We start from the raw sequence: 7,091 nt of genomic DNA, 5'->3' as shown, positions 1-7,091 counted from the left end.
CCCGTTAGAACAGGCGCGGGCCCGCTCTGTGCAAACGGCAACAGCGCGTCCAAAGACGCACTGTGCAGTACTCAGAGGGTGCGTCCTTCTGGAAAAGTTAAGAAAAACCAAATCTAATTAAATCTAAAGCTAAGCCACCCAAATACTAATTCTCACAGTCAAAAACCAGAAAATAAAAATGATTTTCTCAGAGCAAAGTTCACACAAAGGAAAAGACTTTCACATTAATGGCTTCCCCAGCGGAGTCGCCAATTTGTCGTGGCGGAAAAAGTTGTTTGTGCGGACACAACTGACCTCCCTAGGAGTCTAAACTCTCTAGCGACAAACAAGACAAAATGGAGTGATCTTTCTCTAAATACACCTTTTAAAACATGAAAACTACAAATGTTTAGGCTTACCTTATTCCAAAACGCTGTTGTTGTAGTCCGTCCTTGCCGATCCGGATGAGCTCCTCCTTCACATCAATTCCTGCAACCACAAACAATCAAACAATTACCAAGCACTTGTATCTCATATAATAAAACATATATTCAACATGCAGACCAAGGAACACATGAAATAACTCATTAACACAAGCTATTGAGAAAAATGAACCAGTTTGTATTAATAACGAAACAAAGAAACTCTTACAACCTGGCCTTGGTGTTGTGCAAGTTCCTCCCAGGGTCCATCAAGGGTTTTCCTCTACTTTGACAAAGCTCACCCACTTCCAAGTAGAATCAAGCAAAGACAATCTCTCCTCACAAGGTTCTAAATGGGAGTCCTAATTCCTGCAGCATTTACCCAAAGAAAATGTATAGCTTCAACCTCATCTCCCTCTGGCTCAATGCCTTTATTTATAGTGCTGTAAAGAGGTTATTCAGGTCCACCATCAATGGGATAATCCCCCTCTTTGGGTGGGATAGCTCCCTTATTGATGGGATAAGTTCCTCCTTAATAGGGATACATGAACCAACTGGAGGCGCATCCATTTCATCAAACCGACCTCTAGAAAGTTCTAGAAGTAACCACAAGTAACTTTTTTAAGATGAAACTTGCGCATTTTGCCTTTTACAGAAGGACGCACCTGTCCCTTAACATACAGAGCGTCCAAGGACGCAGCCTTTGTGAACATTGTGAGCGTCCCCGCAGGTAAGGCTTGAGAGAACCTGCGTCCCCAGAGATAAACACATTTTTTACAAGACTTTCTCTCTTTTTTGAGTTTGAGATGGATAGCAGAGGCATAAGACTTGCCTAAGAGGGTAGCATGAATGTTGATTGAGCCATACTAACTGTAAATAGTCATAACTTTGGTCATGAAGACTCTGAATGCAGGAGCAGGTTCAGGAAGACAACTCAGAAGGAACAAACCTCAAATGTCAGAACATGGAGAATAAAGGAACCGCAACCAGAAAGATGTGGGATAGCCTTTTATGCAGAAGGTCAAGAAAGTCTATGGTACATTGACAGCAGATGTTCGAAGCATATGACAGGGGACAAAGAAAAACTTGAATCATATACCGCATTAGAAAAGGGAAAGAAAGTTTCTTTTGGAAACGATATCTCTGCAGCCATAAAAGGAAAAGGCGTTGCTCCGTTGAAAGAAAAGGTCAAAGCTGGAAATGTTTTGTATGTTGATGGATTGAAGCATAATCTTCTGAGTGTCAGTCAGATGTGCGATCAAGGAACAGAGGTAATATTTAGATCAAATGGATGTTGTGTTCGTGATCTTGATACAGGTGAAACAATGATCAAAGGAAGAAGGACTCCAAATAATCTATACATATTTGAAGAAAAACAACAACAATGCTATTTGAGCAAGGATGATGAACATTGGCTATGGCATCGAAGGCTGGGGCATCTAAGCTTTTCACAAATAAGGAAAGCATGCAAATATCAGGCAGTTCATGATCTTCCAGATATCAAAATTCCAGACAACACCATATGCAAATCATGTTAGTTTGGAAAGCAAACCAGAACTAATTTTCCTGAAAAGGAAGGATCATCTAGCATGCCTCTTGAGCTAGTACATATAGATACATGTGGGCCATTCAGAAAAAGAACACCTCGAGGAGAAGAATATTTGATATTATTCATTGACGATTTCTCCAGGTTTGTCTGGTTAGGACTTATGAAGCACAAAGATGAAGCATTCGAAAAATTCAAATCCTTCAAAGCCTTGGTTGAAAATGAATCAGGACACAAAATTAAGTGCCTCAGATCTGACAGAGGTGGGGAGTTTACCTCGAATGAATTTTTCGATTTCTGTGAAGAACATGGGATAAGAAGATAATTCTCTACAGCTAGAACTCCTCAGCAAAATGGAGTTGTGGAAAGAATGAACATAACAGTCCAACAAATGGCTCGTGCTATGCTTGATGAATCAGGTACTCCCGCAACTTTCTGGGGTGAAGCTGCACATGCTGCGGTTATTATTCTCAACAAAACAAACGTCCGAGTAAACAGCACTCAAACCCCTCATGAGCTCTGGTGTGGTGAGACTTCTTCGGTGAAGCACTTCAAAATCTTTGGGAGCAAATGTTATATTAAGAATACTAATGAGAAACTTGGAAAACTTAAACCTAGAGCAGATGAAGACATTCTTCTTGGTTATTCTCCACATAGCAAAGCATACAAGTGCTACAATAAAAGACTTGGCATAATTGTTGACAGCATTGATGTTGTGGTTGATGAGAAGGGATACATTCCTAGGCAAGTTCATCATGAAGACATCGAAGAAGATGAAGGCTACCCTCAAAGACAGAATTATGAAGAAGAAGAACCTCAAGAAGAAGAAGAACCTCAAGAAGAACCAGAGGAGCAGACAAGAATAAAAGAGAAGACTCCATCCAGATATGTTCAGAAGAATCATCCAGAATCTGAGATTGTGGGGCAGAAAGAAGCAAGAGTACAAACAAGAAGAACAATTGCAGAAGCTTCAAGCTATTTGGCATTACTCTCTTCCACTGAACCACAAAATGTGAAAGAGGCATGCAAAGATGAATGTTGGGTCAAAGCAATGGATGAAGAACTTGAGCAGATCGAAAAGAACAACACTTGGGAATTGGTTCCTAGAACAAAAGATAAGAATGTCATAGGGACAAAATGGGTCTTCAAAAATAAATTGAATGAAAATGGAGAAGTAATTAGAAACAAGGTCAGACTTGTTTGTAAAGGGTATGCGCAACAAGAAGGAATATATTTTGAAGAGACCTTTGATCCTGTTGCAAGACTTGAGGCCATCCGAATGTTCCTTGCTCTCTCAAGCTTTCAAAACTTCAAAGTATTTCAAATGGATGTGAAATCAGCGTTTCTGAATGGAGACTTAGAAGAAGAAGTATATATTGAGCAGCCAGATGGTTTCATTCTTGGGAATGATCCAAACCTTGTATGCAGATTGAAAAAGGCTCTCTATGGTCTCAAACAAGCTCCAAGGGCTTGGTACTATCGTTTGGACAAATATCTTCACCAACAAGGTTTTTCAAAAGGATCAACAGATAGCAATCTCTATATAAAAGTTGAAAATAACAAATTGCTAATACTTGTTGTGTATGTAGATGATATTATCTTTGGCAGCAATGAAGAGGCTATGAGCCAAAACTTTGCCTTGGTTATGCAGAAAGAATTCGAAATGTCATTACTTGGAGAATTGACATACTTTCTTGGATTGCAAGTCCAACAAAATGAAGGAGGTATTTTCTTGTCTCAAACCAAGTACCTCAAGCAGATCTTGAAGAAGTATGGCATGGAAGATTCAAAGCCAGTTTGTACCCCCATGGTTACAGGATGCAGCCTCAGTGCAAATGATGAATCAGCAGCAGTTCATCAACCAACTTATAGATCCATGATTGGGAGTTTGCTTTATTTGATAGGTACCCGACCAAATATTATGCATGCAGTAGGAATTGTTGGAAGATTTCAAGCCAACCCAAAGGAAACTCATCTTCAGGCAGTCAAAAGAATCTTCAAGTATCTTCAAGGGACTCAAAACTATGGCTTATGGTATCCTAGAGATACAGATCTCACTCTTCATGCTTACACAGATGCAGATTGGGTCGGAAGTGTGGATGACAGGAAAAGCACAAGTGGTGGTGCTTTCTTCATGGGTTCCAGATTAGTATCTTGGTTCAACAAGAAACAAAGTTCGATTGCTTTATCCACAGCTGAAGCAGAATATGTGGCTGCGGCATCTTGTTGCACACAACTTCTTTGGATGATGCAGACCTTGCAGGATTTTCAAATCACTTGCACTCCACCAGTCTCTATCTTATGTGATAATACAAGTGCAATCAACATTTCAAAGAATCCAGTCATGCATTCAAAGACCAAGCACATACCAATCAAGTATCACTTCCTCCGGGAACAAGTGCTTGAACAAAAGGTCAAGTTGGAGTATGTTTCTTCTAAAGAACAAGTTGCTGATATTCTCACAAAACCACTGCCCAGGGAGACTTTTGAATATCTCAGACAAAATATGGGAGTAGTTGATGCTTCATCCTGCTGTTGAAGCTTGTCTGTTCTAAAGAAAAGTTGGTGTACGCGTGTTGTATAAGGGATATCCGCGTACATACGCCGATTTATGCAGGTGAAGTCGCGTATATGGAGTTCTGCACAACAAGGACAGACTCTGGTTGGAGAAGGTCTGAGATGGGTATGCCAGAGTCCTTCAGGCACAGTTTCAGGGGGAGCAGTAGGCACAGTTTCAGGGGGAGCAACTTAAAGTCTAATAAAGCATTGTTGGCATTTAGATGCTTTTGGTTCTAGTTCACAACTGTTGTTGGTTTCAGGAGAAGGAGCACAGAAGGAAATCTTGGTTGCTGATCTAAAAGATGATTATCAGATGCTGCTGGTGACTTTCATAAGTCTTGGTCTAGATTTTTTCGTCTCTATGTCATGTATCTCTATTGTGATATCTCTTTTATGATGTCAAGGTCATGTAACGGCCTATGTTGGTTTCCCCACTATGCCTGGGATGAATGATGTAATGTATTTGGTTGTTTCTGATGTATCCCCTCTTGGTTGGGAGTATGGATGTATGTATTAAGTCTTTTGGTGATAGGAAGGTCCTTTATGATGTATAAGTCTTGGTTGTCTTTGAAGAACATCTTTTGCAGATCTTGCCTACAGTCAGGGGGAGCATGTTCAGCACAGCAGAGCAGAAATATCAGCATGTACTCAGGGGGAGCACAGCCCTTTGCCCTTGATGACAAAGGGGGAGAATGATTCTAAGGATCTTGGGGTTGCCATCAAGTCCAAAGGGGGAGATTGTTGGCATTTTGGCACAGGTGTGGCGCTACGGTACAGGTGTTGTCCTTGATGGCAACTCTCTTTGACGACAGATCTCAGTCCAGACTACAAGAATGAAGAGAAATTTCACATACGCAGGTTCATCAAGCCCAAGTTGCGTAAACACGCTGGTGCGCTATATACTAAGTTGCGGATACACATTCTCTCTATATACGAAGTCGCGTATACACGCAGTTTCATGAACAGAAAAGAGCGTAAATGTAGAGAAGCTTTCTTTTGGTCCGTGGTAGTTAGTCCTCGGTACTTGAGCCTATGTTTTTGGACCAAGGTATCTCGACAGTCGTGTTGATCCCGAGTTTTGATGTTGATGGTATTGTGTTACTATGGTTTTGGACCGTGGTATTGTGAAGGGCCTAAGGCTATATAAGGAGAAGAAGATCATTAGGTATTTGTATTGAAAAAGTCTTGAATATCTAATGAAGAAAGAGATCTAGTATGCAGGTTCTGGGTTGATGATACATTGCTTGATCTGAGCTAAGGAGAGATCACACCGGTTGATGGAAGACTAGATCTAAGGATAGATCGGGATCAAATTGTTTGAAATGAACTATCTTTATATGGTTGATTATGCGTATTTTTAGATCTGCATACTGACGCAATGTTATGTTCTGGGTATGACTGATGTTTGGTACAGCTGCGAAGTTTTAAGAAAATACTTTTAGATCTGTACGCAGGTTGGCTTCGGTAAAAGCGCGTGTATACGCGGGTTTGTTTCATTGAAGTAGCGTACATCTTTTGAAGCTTAATTTTTGGGGTTGTAGTTGGGTTTGACTGTTATTGCAGAGTTCTGTAGTCTGCTCTGTGTTCTGGTGACTGGGTGTTGACAGGGTTTCAGTGGTTCAGTGATTCAAAGATTGATGATGCTAGTATTGGTTGTTTTGTGCTTCAATGATCTGTTATGAAAAGTGAATCATGGTCTTCGATTGTAATGTTGTGCTTCAGGAGTATCCAGTCTGAAAATTGATGAAAAGTGGTACCTGAAGGAAAAAAGATTGTAGGCCAGCACCTACGTACTAGTATCTTAGCTAGTACAAGAGCAAAGGGGGGTTGGATCTCCCTTCTAGGAGAGTCTGGAAAACGAGAGAAGGTTGTAGCCTTCTGCAGGTTGTAGCCTGCGTACTGGTATAAGGCCGCACCAATACAAAATATTGTAAGCTGATGTTTCTAATTAAAAAAAGATAGAGACGACTTGCAGCAGGTGGTTTTCACCCACATTGGGTTTCCACCTTATATCTTGGTGTTCATGTGTGTGGCTTTTGTGTGATGATCTGTTCTGTTATACTGCATCTGTTTACTGTTAATATGGTTAATAATGTTCTGATGCATTTACTGAAGATAAGCTAACTGAATCATAAGATTTCTGGGTATACGCTAGTTGCTTTAGACACAAGAGCGTGTACACGCGGGTTCACTGAACTGAAGTAGCGTATATGTTTCTGAGTATGAAATTGAAAAAGTTTTATTGATCTGATAATACTGATTCACCACCCCTCTCAGTGTTATTTCCAACACCTTTCTCATCGTTCTCCAAAATAATAGCAAAACTTTAAATCTGGTTTCCAAATCCGAGTTTTATTTTTAGTTCTGGTCTCACTTTCAGCATTATTTTATTTTTATCCATCTTTAATAATTAAGAAATATGTAATATTGCAAAGAGATAGTTAAAAAGATAAGAAATAGATATCTTACACTCGCAATGAAATGCCTATATCACACAAAAGTATTTAATATTGATATATGTGTAATCTTATAACTAGCTTGCTTTAAATCTAGGGAAATGTGACTTTTAAAAAACCATATATGAT

This window comes from Pinus tabuliformis, chromosome 4_2 (assembly GCF_031772625.1).
Source record: "Pinus tabuliformis cultivar Carrire ecotype Pingquan chromosome 4_2, CPIR1, whole genome shotgun sequence".
NCBI lineage: Eukaryota > Viridiplantae > Streptophyta > Pinopsida > Pinales > Pinaceae > Pinus > Pinus tabuliformis.
This window is presented reverse-complemented; position numbering follows the sequence as displayed.